This window comes from Pseudorca crassidens, chromosome X (genome assembly GCF_039906515.1).
Source record: "Pseudorca crassidens isolate mPseCra1 chromosome X, mPseCra1.hap1, whole genome shotgun sequence".
Classification (NCBI taxonomy): domain Eukaryota; kingdom Metazoa; phylum Chordata; class Mammalia; order Artiodactyla; family Delphinidae; genus Pseudorca; species Pseudorca crassidens.
This window is the reverse complement of record NC_090317.1, coordinates 12,431,598-12,447,336: the sequence shown is the minus strand read 5'-3', so window position 1 is coordinate 12,447,336 and position 15,739 is coordinate 12,431,598. Positions and strand designations below refer to the sequence as shown.

The window sequence follows — 15,739 nt, the reverse complement described above, 5'->3', positions numbered from 1 at the left end:
CAGTACTGTTGATGACCTGCCTTAAGAATCCAGAGTCCTACCTACTGTAGAGCACAGGGGACTCTACTCGATACTCTGTAATGACCTATATGGGAAAAGAGTCTGAAAAAGAGTGGATGTATGTATGTGTATAACTGATTCACTGTGCTGTATAGCAGAAAGTAATACAACATTGTAAATCAACTATACTCCAATAACAAAAAAAGAATCCAGAGTCTTAGATTAGTATCTTCGAGGACTCTTCCTGAACAGTTTATTTCATTTCCAATATTTTATGTAAATCGGGTTGCATTTTAATCAGGGAATAATTTAGGTCAGGCCTAAAATAGAGTCTGTCCTTTGGTATAAATATTCTTCCCCGAACTATCCAATGAAAATATTTATATATTATCTGGAAGTGGTAACACTCACTCTAGAACATAAAATGGTAATTTTCACTTCTCCTGCTATCCTTTACCAGAGTTGATATCACAAATTGTACTAGCATTATAAAAGATATTGGGGAAGCTGGGCCTGGGAAGTTATTTTTGTTGTTTAAAAAGAAATTCCTCATCAATCATCCACTGAGTGGTTTGTGCAGCCATTGAAGATTGTTGCCTAGATGCACTGTTTCGTTGAGGATTGCAAAATGGTGATGTTTTTCGAATTCTCTCATTTCTTCTGCATGTATCAGCTCGAAACTTTTTCTAAAAAAGTGCTTTCACTCATTAGCTACTTGCTTATGCTGAAATACAGCCTGTGCAGGAGAGTTAAGGTAAATGCATAGTTTCCTTTACTTATCAATTTTCAGAATGTGGTGTTGTTACCCTAGTGACTACCAAAGGTGACCAATACTTTGGTGGGGGAGTTAATTCTGATTTTTATGTATTTAATGCATTGCAGTAATTGCAGGTGCTTTTTGATGCTCCTTAGGAATCCCTTTATGTTGGCTCCTGAGTGGGACTGGAAGTTTCCATTAGGTGACCAAGCAGGCAGGTCAGATCAGGAGCCACTGCACTGGGATGCCTGGGAGAGAAGAGGGGGTGGCCGCTCAGGAGCACCTCTACTTACTTGGCCTGAAGCAATGTGTTGGATTCACAGTGAAGGCATATAGTTTTCTCTCCGTGACTCGTTATTCTTTTATTTATGACTAAGTGATTACTTGGGTGCCTATGTTAATCTTTTCATAACTACTCTTCATTCCTTTTACCTCTTTGTGTAATTTTACTACACTGGGACCCACCCTCCACCCCATCCCTGCCCCGGCTGAGCTTTGAATATAAGTTGTGAAAGCAGATATCACTCATCTTGTTTCCAGTTTCAAAAACAAAGCTTCCAGTGTTTCACAGAATGTATGAAGTATGTGCACACACACACACACACACACGTTTGTAGATACATTTTTCCGAGCATTGAGGTAGTCTCTAAGTCACAAGAGCTGCTAAGTTTGGCTTGCTAGTCTGCCGTATATTCACTAGGTAAGAAGTCAATGAGCCAAATGGATGCACGCAGTTTATTACATACAAGGACAGCCAAAGCGAGATCAGATCAGCATGGTGTCAGCTACCCATATCCCTAGTCCCACAAGAAGATGATGAACCAGAGGGACAAGGTGACAGATGACATGAGCAGTGAGTCACTCCATCATGGAGGAGCTGTTTCCATATTACATCTAGTTTGTTTTATAGCCTGAAGTTGTACCCTACGGGAGGAAGCAAGACGGAAAGCCCCACGCCTCACTAGAATGAGGGAGGTGGATGAGAAACTGCCTCCTGGCAGGAGGGAGGAGTGAGAAGCAGTCCTCACAAGGCTGCTTGCCTTGCCACGTTCCGGGGGGATCACAGGGCATTCACCCAGTTAGGTCAGCTCGCAGTTGATTGAGTCTTGCCTGTGGGACCTGTGTGGAGAGGTGCCAGGTTGTTAGGACACCTGAGCAGAGGTGTTCCCCTATAACCAAGAACAAATTCTGAAAATTAATGGAGACTTTTAACTATATTGATACACAGTAATAAAAATACTTTTACTTATTTATTACAATAAAATTGTAGTAATATTTAATGGGTCAATTTTCAAATTGTGTTCTTTAGAACAGGGGTCCCCAACCCCCGGGCCACGGACCAGTACCAGTCTGTGGCCTGTTAGGAACCGGGCCACACAGCAGGAGGTGAGCAGCGAGGGAGCGAAGCTCCATCTGTATTTACAGCCGCTCCCCATTGCTTGCGTTACCACCTGAGCTCCACCTCCTGTCAGATCATTGGCGGCGTTAGATTCTCATAGGAGCGCGAACCCTACTGTGAACTGCGCATGCGAGGGATCTAGGGTGCGTGCTCCTAATGAGAATCTAATGCCTGATGATCTGAGGTGGAGCTCAGGCAGTGTTGCTAGTGCTGGGGCGCGGCTGCAAATACAGATTATCATTAGCAGAGAGGTGTGACTGCGCAGAGACCATAATAAATCCATCGCTTGCAGACTCATATCAAAACCCTATCAGTGAGTGGCGAGTGAAAACAAGCTCAGGGCTCCCACTGATTCTGCATTATGGTGAGTTGTATTAATTATTTCATTATATATTACAATGTAATAATAATAGAAATAAAGTGCACAATAAATGTAATGCGCTTGAATCATCCGGAAACCATTCCCCCCCCCCGCCCCTCCCCGGTCCGTGGAAAAATTGTCTTCCACGAAACTGGTTCCTGGTGCCAAAAAAGGTTGGGGACCGCTGCTTTAGAAATCCTTCAGTCTTGGTAAATCAGGATCTTACCACTAGATGGCGTGTGACAAGTATTCATCATTCAATTGGTCGGCATGGAGGGACTACAAACTTAATTCTCATTAATTCTAAAATGTATGTACATTTTAACTTTAAATATAATTATCGTGCAATAATTATTTTTGTTAAAGTATTTTATTCTTTATTTTCTGGATTTTAGAGCAAAAAACAACAAACACCCGCATGTACTTAACCTAGATTTACCAATTATTAACATATTGCTACATTTGCTTTATATATCCTCTCTACGATTTTTTGCTAAAGCATTTCAGAGTAATTTTAGACATTATGGAACTTCACCTCTCAATACTTCAACACGTGTCTCATGAGAGCAAGTCCATCATACCACATTATCATACCAAACTACTATATTGATCTAATATTATCTAATATCTAACCTATATTCAAATGTCCCAGGTGTTCCCAAAATGTCTCTGATAGCTATTTTATTTTCTATCCAGGATCCAATCAAAGATCACACATTGCATTTGGTTGTCATATTTCTCTTTTTGGGTCATATTTCTTTAATCTTCTTTAATCTAGAACAGTTTCCCTACCCCTCCTTTAAAAAATATTAATATAATAATTCTATAACTATGTAAATGCACATATATATTTATATTTTTAAATATTTAATGTATATTTATTTACTTCTTCCACTCACTGGGTGTCCTAATATTTTTAGGCAGACAGTGTAACATCGCTAATTATAAATGTTACCCAAAATAGATGAAATTTTAAAAAAGATAAACAAAGTGTTTCTATTTCTAAATGCAGCAATTCTACATGTCATGTATAATAAAAACCCATATAAAAGTTTTGGGGGTAGTTGTTTGTTAGATTATGAGCTTTTAGAAGGGGAATGGACTGTGTTTGTTCATTTTTATAATCGCTACCCCCAGCCCAGGATTTTGAAAGTGGTGAGACTCAATACATGTTTGAGGGGTGAATGAATGGTTCTCTCTCTCTTTTTTATTGTAGTAAAATATACATGACATAACATGCATCATTTTAACTATCCTAAGTGTACAGTTCAGTGGCATTAAGTACGTTCACATTGTTGTGCATGGCTTTCTTTTAATAACCCAACAACTACAATGTTAATTGTAGAAAAGTTATTAAATAGGTAATCAAAAAGAAAAATGACCTAAACACCCCTCAAATTCTACCATCCATAGAAATCCAGACGTAATTACTCAACATTTTGGTATATATCCTTTCAGATTTCTTTATGTATATTTATTCCTATCTACATAAGACAACAAAGTGATCATATTATATATACTGTATAGTAACCTGCTCTCATTTTCTCAACATGTAGTTAATATTTTCCTTGTTAATAATAATAAGTAAATGGGTTGTTTTTGATCTGGTTATATTTCATCCACTATTTTTATGACATGTACCTCCAGTAAGCACGCTGATTGATGGGTGGGGATCATGATGACAGGGCTAAAGATACAAATGAATTCTGTGTATTAATTTTTGTCTCTGAGCACAGTGGAGAACAATACTGGTTTAGGGCAATTGCAGAAGGGGTTAGGCATCTTCTGCTGAGGCCCATCTTTAGGTCAGGGGTCTAGTGACAGCGTTGCACCAAGGAAAGGACAAGAACAATCTCTGTCATGTGAATGAAATGTCCTTTGAATCTGAAATCTTCCCTGGGAGAACCTGTTACTGAATGCCTGACTCGCCTTTGTTACTTAACTGGGGAAAACGCATCTTGAACAACAAAATGGTAATGCTCCCTACCAGAGACTAGACCTTGTGAATGTTCTCTGATGCCTAGTAGGACCACTGCAGAGAAAAATATTAATGAGACTGTTGCTAGGAGACGGGAGAGCCAAAAGCCCATGGCTTTGTAGGGGTTCCACTGGAAATCAAGGCATTTTAAGTGTGTTTTAGATCAGAGGTTTTGCTGTTAAATTCTGTCCTTTGTTGAGCATGTACTTTTTAGCATGTAATGTTTAATATGATTTTATATTTTGGGAGGAATTTTGAGCATAATCCCAAAGCATTTTTTCTTTCCCTAAAGCTAATCCCTTCTTCAGAGCACAGCTCATTTTCAAGTGGCTGCTGCGGCTCTGGCCCCCACCCCTTCAGTGCGACAGCCTCAGAGCTGGTGGAGAGGCAGAGCGCCGGCAGCGGGTAAGTAGCTGAGAAATCTTTTGTAACATAGATATCCGAAATACGCTTTTTAAAGCAAGCGACGTGTTTTGATGGAACACAATAATGCAGAACTGTGTAGGAATTTGTGATTGTAATCAGCGGCATTGAGAAAATGGCTTAATTCAATTCTAAATCTTCCACGGTCACTTTTCTAGTTTAAAGCTCATTTCTTAAACGGTGAATGAGTTCCTAGAAGGAAATATAGAAACTTCCCTCTTGTGATTCTGGTTAAGATAATTCCCCAAAGGGGACCTGATGAAGATATTACTGAAATGAGAAATGGTGTTCGGAATGGTATCTCAGCTTTACGATGTTTGCATTAGATGTGATGAAATGGTGACAATTCATGATGTTCTCAGACCTGATTTCCTTTCACAGTATGGAGAGAGCATGAGAAAAATGTTGTTTTGCAATGGGGAAAAGAATACCATGCCTCATTTTTTTCTTAATTAAGAAAATCATGTGACTGGATGTCTGTACAGGAGAGAAAATGAGGAGGGCAGCTGTAATGTTCAGATTAATTGCTTCACGTGAGAGCAATTAATGGGAAAGATTTAAATTTGGTTTTAGGATGAAAATCATGAAAGAGAAATATAACTATGTGACTGTGCCTTTATTTTGAAAATAATTCATTTGTATTTGTGGACATCAATTTTTACAGTAAAGACAGAATATTATCAGTGCTGCCTTCCTTGGAAAGGGATGTGGAAAAGATAGCAGATTCCTATCAACAAAGCTTTTATATTTGTTTCTGAATTGTGCCTGAAAATGTTTAAGCTTTTGTGTGTCCTTTTACCTGGAAATTGCTTTTGTAGATAAGTTTCTGCAAGAAAAAAGAAAAAAAAGCTGAAGTGCGTTTTTTTTTTAAATTTCTTTGAAATTCAGATTGCTTTGACTTCAACAGGAAGAAAAGGAGAAAAAAGATAGATAAGTAGATTTTTTGAGTTAGATGCCAAAATAGCAATCAGGGAGGAAAAATAAGAATGAAATAGCTTTAAAGAAAGTTGACAAAATGGGCCATTTTTTCAAGCTGAAAATGTCTGCTGGTGGCATGTTTTGCAGGAGGAAAAGGGGGGAGCATGATGCAGGCATAGGAGGGAGGGGGGCGTTGAACAGAGCACTGCGGCAAAGAGAATGACTGACGCATCCAGGGACATGTGACCATCTTCTGGTGTAGTGAAGAAAATTTTCCAGGAGTCCATCTTGTATAAGAAATTCTGTACCTATTAACATACAAATAATACTGTAATCTTTTCGTAGTACATACTGAGTTTGTTTGGTTTGATCCTCCGTTGATATACATTGGCACATGTACTCTTTTTTATTGTCTCTTTTCCTAGACTTTCTTTTCTGTACTCTCACCACTTTTATAGCACTTATTAAAATATCTTGTTAAAATGCCATCTTTCCCCTTTATTATAAAAATTCACACATTTATTGTAGTAAATTGGGGAAAATCTAAAGATGACTATAAAAATTACCCATAATCCTATAACCCAGAGATAATTACTATTAATATAATTAGTCCCCCTTCTCTGAATACATGCAAACTATGCATAAAAATATATATTTATATACAAAATGAAGATCATATGTACATATCGTTTTCAACCTGCTTTAATCACTAAACAAAATATTGGTAGCAATTCCCCATATTTTAAAATAGTCCACAAGAATATGATGTTTTATAGATGCTTAGTTTTCAATCATATAGGTGCCCCGCTAAATGTCCAATTATTGAATGCTTCTATGTGTAATTTTTGCTGTTATAATTTAAGGAATATCTTTCCATGTAAATCTCTGTGTGCTTTTCTGGTTTTTTTCTCCTAGGGTAAATTCGTAGACGTGGAATTCCTGGATCAAATGGTATGAACCAGTTTAAGGTTTCTCCCCATCACCCCATACATATCGCCTAATTTATCATATGTGGTAAAGCGTTATTTTTGAGTTGTTTTTTTTGCCTATTCATTTTTTTATCATTTATGGTGGGTTTTCTTAAACAAATTGCAGCTTTACATTTTTAGATATCCACAACTATAGATTTTTGATTTTGTGATTTCTTTCTTTCTTTTGAGGAGTATGTTCACATGCATTTTCTTCCTAGTCATTTCATTGCTTCGTTTTTTACAATTAACTCAAATTCATCTAAAATTCATTTTGGCATATGGTATGAAGTAGGATCTAATTTTGTGTTTTTTCCAAATAGGTCACCAATTGTTTCAGCATCATTTATTGAATAATCCAACCTCCTTCCACTGATTTGAAATGGCAAGAACTGTCCTCCCACTAGATAGGGTGTAGCTTTCCACAGGTCAGCCATTTTCCTCTTTACCCGAGGAGGTTACATCCCACAGTAGTGCTCCTACCTTCTTGCAGCTTCTGGCGGCATTCTATAGCATCATGTTCTTGCTGATGCCTTTCACGACTTCTAGACACAACCAGTTTAGGGCAGTGGTTTTCAAACAGGATTTTAAAATTTTAAACATTTAAAAATTTAATTTTATCAGATGCTTTTTACAAATGAAAATTGAGGAATCCTGATGTATAAAACCACTGTTCCAGATGTACTATTCCACTTGCACACAGCTGACAGCCTAAGTGTGTGTTCAAATAATACTCCCGGGGTTCGTGTTATTCCTAACACTATTGAAAGTTCCTCCTTCAACCTCTTTTTCTACTCCCTAGGTACTCGGAGAATTAAAGCTGTCTGGACTCAGTTCCTGGAATTTTCTAGAATGGTATAAGAGTAAAATGTAAGAAATGCATAAGGAGCAAAAATAATGTTTGCCAGCCTGTTGCTGGCCGTAGTCTGATCTAGGGGTTTAAAGGAGGTGTGATGAGTCCCCCAATCCATGCCACCACTGCTACCATCCACCATCTCTTCTAGATAGGGACATACCCCAGGGATTCACCTCTTTTCACTGCAGGTGGAAGGCTCAAGAATAAACCACGAAGTCTTTTAGTGGGAGATGGGTTAAATGTTGCTCACAGAAATATTTGACTGTTAAAATCACCTGCTAACCCCTGTTGACCCTCCCCACCCCCACTCCCAACACAGCCTTCTTTTTCTATTGACTTCTGGCTCTGGCCTCTAGCCTTTACTGATTCTGGAAGAAAAAAAAGGGGCGTGGGTGGGAGGATGCGTTGCCTGCCCTTACAGCGAGGGGCTCCTTTGGCTCACAGCCACAGCCCCAGTCATTTCTTGACTTGCCGCATTAGGCTGTGATTTGTTTGTGACTGGAGGTTGGTTTCCATGGCAACGGTAGCTCTCCCGGGCATGCGCATTCGCTCCTCCGCAGTGGTAGAATGCGGCTGCAGAGGCAAGGGAGGGGTCTTGCGGGCCCCAGTCGCTGAAGGAGTTATTCTGCAGTCATGATGTCAGTTTTTCTGGGCTAAAATGCAACCATTCTTGTCTGTAGAGCATTGCATTTTTTTTTAATCCTTGGAAGGCTTTGAGCCACTCCCGTTTTCTTCCTCCCAAATTACCTGCTCTCAATATGTCCACCTGTGATCACGACGTCTTCCCAATCTTTGAGGCCACTTAGGGCCCCAAGGGGATCCCTAACTGTGGGCACAGGTAACAGGCTGCCTGGTTTCAAAGCTCCACCACTTGCTTGCTGCATGCGCACAGTACAGTTACTTAATCTCTGTGCCTCAGTTTCCTCAGATGTAAAATGGGGATATTAATAGCACCTTTAGAACAGTGTCTGGTAATGATAACCACTGTATAAATGTTGGCTATTATTATTTGTAGATATTAAATTAAAGGAGACTTGCCCTGAAACAGGCTTGTGCTGCAATGTACAAACTCACCCTCTAATGTCCCATGGCCAAATAACACAAACACACAAACTCTTCCCATTGCAAATGGATAAGTACCACGGCCAAAAACTTGCCCCATAGCACACAGAAATTCCCTATATCACCCAGACTCATCCACAGACACACATATCCTCCCTAAGGCAAAAAGTCTCACCTAAGGGATTCAGACCTGCCCCACGTGATGCAGACTGGCCCTACCATAAAGACTCTACCCATGACACACAGACAATCATCTCCCTGTCACACAGAGCCTTTCTCGGGTACATAATCTCTCTAGAGCACACAGCCTCCCCCCCACAGAACACAGATGCTTCCAAAAGCACGCGTATTTTCAAGGCGCGAAGACTCACTCCACAGGCCACAGACACGCTCTACCACCCACCAATACTCCCCAAACACACAGACTCTCACCAAAGAACAGGGACTCTGCCCATGGCACAGAGACGCCCCAAAGAACAAAGATTGTCCCCACAGCTCACAGATTTCCCCCGCGCCCCGCCAGCTAAACCCATAGCTGAGATTCTCCCCAGGGCGCACACTCCTCACATCACACTGACCTTCACCGGAGCACACAGACGCATTTCACAGCACGCAGACTCCCGCCAAGGGAGAGGACTTATACCGTGGCGCAAAGACACTCCCTAGAGCACGCAGACCCTCCTCAGGGCACACGACATCGCCCCCCATGACACAGCCTCCCTCCTGCCCCAGAACACAGTTCACGACATAGCTTGACAACCCACACAGAGAGAGACACGGGCTGTACTCCGACAGACAGACTTGCTCCACGACACGCAGACAAGCAGCACAGGACACAGACCAGCCCCAAAGGACACACACTTGGCCTACAGTACCCAGTCACGACCCAGATCACACAGACACCCCGCGAAACACAGGCTAAACCCCCCATAGCACAGAGATTCTCCCCATGGCCGAAAGGTGCTCCCCACAGAACACAGCCTGTCCCCCAAACCAAGATGCGCCACAGCACACAGACTCTCTGTCCAGCACATAGACTCACCCCACAAACACAACTCTCTCCCCCAGGACACAGGCCTTCTCCATGGGGCACACCCCAAATTCCTCAGACACACTCTGCAATAGATAGACGCACCTCGCAATGCACAGCAGATTGCCCCTACAGCGGGCAGGCTTGTTCCACAACAGACACACTCATGCCAAAGCAGCACCTAGTCTTTCTCCAAAGTGTTCAGATTCACCCCTCAGGGCACAGTCATCTCACAACCTAGACGCAACCCACAACATGCAAACACATTCCACAGCGCAATGCTGCGCTCAGCGATGCACAGAATTATGTCACAAGACACACTTGCCATACAGATTCACTTCACGAAACCACACTCCTTAGGGTGATTACACAGTGCACACAGACACACATGCCCCCAAACGCGCACACCATTTGCTCTACAGCTCCCGGATTCACCCCATCACATGCAGACTGCTTTCACACCAAGGTCTGCCCAAGCATGCACAGAACTCCACCCAAATGCACAGATTCTCCCATCAATACGCACACTTGCTCCATGACACACACAAACGCCACTGAACCCTGAGACTCACCCCAAATACACAGTCAAGCCCTTCAGGGCATAGATTTGCCCCAGCACATAATCACACCCACAAAACTTAGAATTCACAGGAATGCCCGTGAACACATAGATTTCTTCCACAATGCACAGAATTGCATCACAACACAGACTTACTCTAAGATGGAAAACCTATAAAGCACACGAGCATTCCCTGATGTGTAGACACACAGCACACACAATTACCCGTGCAATGCCGAGATTTCCATCATAGTTTACAGACGTGCTTTACCATCCTGTTGAGCTACAACCCTGGCCTACAACAGACACAGCTTGTGTAATGGTTAAGAGCAAGGCCTCTGGACCCAGGCTACCTGGGTTCGAATCCAAGCTCCACCCCTTTCTAATTGTGTCACCTTGGGTAAGTATATTTCTCTGTTCTTTAGTTTGCTCATCCGTAAAACAAAGGTAACAGTAGTACCTACTGAAAAGGGTTGTTGTGAGTATTCAGTGAATTAGGATAGGCTAAGCGCTTAGTACAGTGCCTGGCACACAGGAACTATTGCAGTTGTGAATTTAATTTGTGGTACTATCACCCCCACCATTGTTGCTAGTGTGAAAAGGGCTGACCCCAAATACCTAGAATCATCTGAAAACACACAGATTCACCACATGATACCTAGACTAGCCCCAGAACATCTAGAACACTCTACAGCACACAGACACCCCACCACAGTAGCCACACACCCTACAAAGCACAGACAGGACCCTAAGCCAGATGCCACTCACCGCTCCCAGAGCTGCATCACAGTTCAGAAGCGTGCTCTAATGCACGGGCTCACTGCGTAACACAGACTCACCCCACAGTATCCACACACACACACACACACACCCCCTCCAACTCAGCAGTGTGCCCTGCATCACACAAACACACCTACTGCACGCAGATTTTTGTCCCATGATGTGTGGCTGTATCTCACAAACACGCTCCTAAATTCATGCTCCGCAATGTCCAAGCCTTGTACCACGATCATCACTCATCCTGCAACACACGCACTCACGTAGCTTGCCTTACAAACACAGAGAACACGCCATAATCCATACCACATCTCCCAAGACGCCTTAAGTGCGTACTACGGAAGTGCTCAGCATTGTGTAACACACACCCTCACTCTGTAATGCACAGCGTCCTGCCCCAAATGCCCTACAACACGAAGACACTTCCCATGAGCTGAGCACAGCCGGGCCCCCAAATGTGCAGAGATATTGCATACCAACACGCACACAGCCTACACAGGGGCCTCCTAAAATGCACAGACCCTCCCCCTCAACGCAGCAATCAGTCTCAGAATACCCGGAGACCCCTGCAACATAAACATATTTCCCACAGCACACGTGGTTCCCTCACCATTCACAGAACTGCATCACCATTTACAGACTTCCCTTACACAGCACAGTCTTGGGCAACAATATGCAGACTCACTCCACAAGGCGTAGGGACACGTCATCGTCCAGAGACTAGACTCACAACAAGTAAACACACCTTTCCAAATCGATGCTCCCTCAAACACACACAATTTTCCGACAGCTCACAAAGTTACATCACCACATATCTTTCCTTTAAAGCGGGGGCTCAGCACACAGCACACACAGTTGGCCCACAGTGCAAGCATTGGCACCTCTGCTTCCAAACCGTATATAAAACGCCCTCTCCACAAGGCCCATCCCACAGTTTAGGGATAAGCCTCACAATACTTGGATACGTTTTACTATCTCTAGGTGCTCTGCAAGATACCAAGATCCCAAGATATACCACAACACCTAGACATACTGCACGAGGCCCGGAGACATGCACACCCCCAAACAAAGGGGCAGTGTAGATTGTGGTTAAAAGCTGACACTGAGGATTCAGACTGCCGGGGTTCCAAGCCCACATGGATCATTCACTAACTGTGTGACCTTGGAAAGTTTTCTTAACCTCTCTGTGCCTTATTTTTCTCAGGTGTAAATTGGGAATAATAGTGGTTCCTACTTAGGAGGGCTGTCAAGAGGAACAAATGAGTGGATGCTTATAACGTGTTTAGAAGAGCGCCTGGCAGAGAATTAGTGTTGTCAGTGTTAGCTGATCTTGTCGTTGTTGTTATCGTTGCTGTTTCTACACATGGAACTAGATCGTGATGGTACACCTCAATCTCAAATAATTCAAACAACCCACAACACGTAAAGTACACCTGCAGCACAGAATCACGTCACAGCTCACTCCCATCACCCTTTCCTTACAGTTCCCGGATTGATTGCACTTAGCCCACAACACTCAGATGTGGAAGCATCTACCACACAGTCTCGGCATAACATCTAGACACATCCCACAACACACGTTGCAATACACAAACACACCCATGATACACAAACTCATCCGTGCAAACACTCATCCCATTCAGCTAAATGCACCTATCGTATATATATATATATATATATATATACATGCTCTACAATACACACACTCACCACAGAGCACATTGGCCTCACCACACAAAGAACTCACTTTAAAATCCCTAGAAACGATCCACAACACATAGCCTTCTCTGACACACAGACCTGATACATACTACCTCGGCGTGCCTTACAGTGTGCAGACTCAATGTCACAGTGCATACTCCTCCCACAAAGTAGAGAGTGGCATCGCGACACACCATCTTGCCCCACTGCACACAGTCTAGCCTCGCAGTACCTGGGTGTACTCCACAATGCACGGCATCCTCACAACCCCAGCCCCCCAAGGAAACAGAATTACATCACAATGCAAGGGCCCCAAACACCTTCAGTTGTGTCCACAGAGTCCCCGGATAGATACACAGGACCCGGAGCACTCAAACACAACCTGTAACCACAGACTCATCCCACAATCTGCAGACACGGCTCATAATGCAAATGTCTGCCTGCGTTGCCCGCACTCACATCAGAACATCTGGAGGCAACTCACTGCTCACAGGCCGCCCCACAGCCCACAGCCATGCCTCCCAACATGCCTCTCAAAGTACGGACACAGCCGGCAGCCCACAGGCTCGCCCCATAATGCGCAGAGTGATGACGCAATGCCAAGATATGCTCCACACGGCCCTGTCTACCGCGCCGCGCACACACTCATCACACAGCACGGTCCTGCCTCAACGCCAAGTGCTAACCCCAACAGAGCCCAGGTAACCCCCTCAATGCCTGGACCTGCCTCATAACACGGGGTGTGCCAGGCAACCCGCAGACCCTCCTACCGTTCACGGGTTGGAATCACGATGCCCGCACTCACGGTACAGAGCTGATTTGCTCCACGGTAGATGCAATCACTCCACAGTGAAAACACTAGACCCACAACACCAGGCTCATCACAAAGCATTTCCCCAGCACAGAAGAGGCCCTATAATGTGCAGATGCGCCTCCACCTCACAGGCTTGCCCGAGCACACTGTGCAATGCATAGACCCGCGCCACAATCCAGACAGGTGGCAGAACACCTTGTATGCAACCCAAACGTGCCCCATAATGTACTTAATCCCCTGCAATGCACAGACTTATCCCACGAAGCACACGCTCACCCCCTCCGTCTGATCTAATACCACAATCCCTAGACTTGCCCCCAAACACAAAGGCGTATCCTAGAGTGCACAGGCATGTGCCACAACATCCAGAATCACCCCATGATGCCCAGATTCGCTCCGCAATACTCCGAAACCCCATATCACTAATGCACAGAAATACACAGCACACAGACCTGCCTTAGAAGCACATAGCTGCACAATAGCGCACACACGTGCCCTACAACAGACGTGCCTCCCAGCACCCTGTCACCTTGCTGGGCAAACACCTGGCTTACAGGGAAAACAGGAGCAATGAAGTACCTAGACCCATCCTGCAGCACAAAGACATACCCTGCAATGCCCGTCCACAACCCATTACACAGGCTCACCCCACAACTGCAAGCTCAGCGCACAGCGTACAGAATTGCAGAAACCCGACGTGCAGACACAAATGCAAAATCTGGACTCTTCTCAGAAAGCACAGAATCATAACAGAAAGCACTGAGATGCCCCACAATGCAGTGTGAAGTCACAATGCAGAGGCACATCTCATGCCACAAGACTCTTCCTACAATGTAGAAACATGCCCCGGCATGCGTCTCTCCCCCTCGCCACACAGTCATCCAGACGTTCTGTAAAGACAACGCGAAGACTCGGCCCACGACTCATAGACCTGCACCGAAGAACACAAAACCACCCCAGGCATTCTATAAGGTCAGCTCAAGACACACAGACGTGTCACACAGTTGATACAAAGCATACACATTTTTACACACACATGGCCCTCAGCACAATGACGGATCCCCAACACTTGTGGTCAATGACAACATTCAACCTCCTCTCCCAGCAAGGCGTGGAATAGCATGACAAGACACCATCCATCCTACAATCTGTAGAACCATCCCACAATTAACACGCTCTACCCATGGTGCAAAGATTTGCCCAAGCAGTGTACACACATGCATTACAACACGTAGAAACACTCTACAGTGTGGATGTAGAGACACATCCCAGATACAGATTCCTCCCACAGCACACAGAATTACATCCCAGCACATCAGCTCGCTGTTCAAGGTACAGATGAGCTCAGCACACACTTTTGCCCCACACCACACTAACTCCACAAATGCCAGACTTACACCAAAACACAGATTTGACCCGTGGAGTCTCAGACTCAGAGTGCAATACACAGACTCTGAAAATAGCTGCTAAATGACATTGAAATATAGAAACATGCCCCCTAGAAACACCCTCACCAAGCCCACAGTCTATCGATGGATGCAAAGCAATGACAGCACTCAAATTCAGCTCACAATTGTTTGAGTCACCCCACAGTGTACAGAATTGCATCCTAAGGCACAACCACAACCAACGACTCACAGATCTATCCCAGAGAACAGATTCATCCCACCACACACTTACCACACAATTCCCAAACTTGCACCAAACACTCACACTCGGCCCCAAATATACAAACCCACCCTGCATCAGACACAGCATGACACATAGATTTACTCTCACTTAGAATCAATTCACGACTCACATCTGTCCCACAGTGCCCAGACACACGGTAGAGTATAAAGACAACAGGCACAACTTAGGCACTCCGAAAACAGTGCGCAGAACCCAATCACACAATGGAGCTCTCCCTCCAATGTCCAGACTCATCTCACAGCACCTCAAATTGCACAAAATACACACTCATTCCAAAGTGGGCAGCAAAGATATAGACTCCCCAGAAACACACAGTATTGCAGAACAGCTTACGAACATTTCTCAGAACACACACTTCGTAACGACTGGACTCCTTCATGACATCCGGTCACGTCCGGAGGCATAGACTCGCCTCCTCCTGCGTCAGCATACTCTTGTCCAGGA

At 44.0% G+C, this 15,739-nt stretch overlaps 1 long non-coding RNA gene across 1 annotated transcript; it reads left to right on the top strand.

Moving 5' to 3' along the window:
- The first annotated feature begins 4,863 nt into the window (after positions 1-4,863).
- Positions 4,864-8,698, top strand: LOC137217525 (uncharacterized). Its single transcript, XR_010940127.1, has 4 exons — positions 4,864-4,900; positions 6,752-6,787; positions 7,128-7,232; positions 7,607-8,698. It is a non-coding gene; the product is annotated as an uncharacterized lncRNA (long non-coding RNA).
- The last annotated feature ends 7,041 nt before the right edge of the window (positions 8,699-15,739 follow it).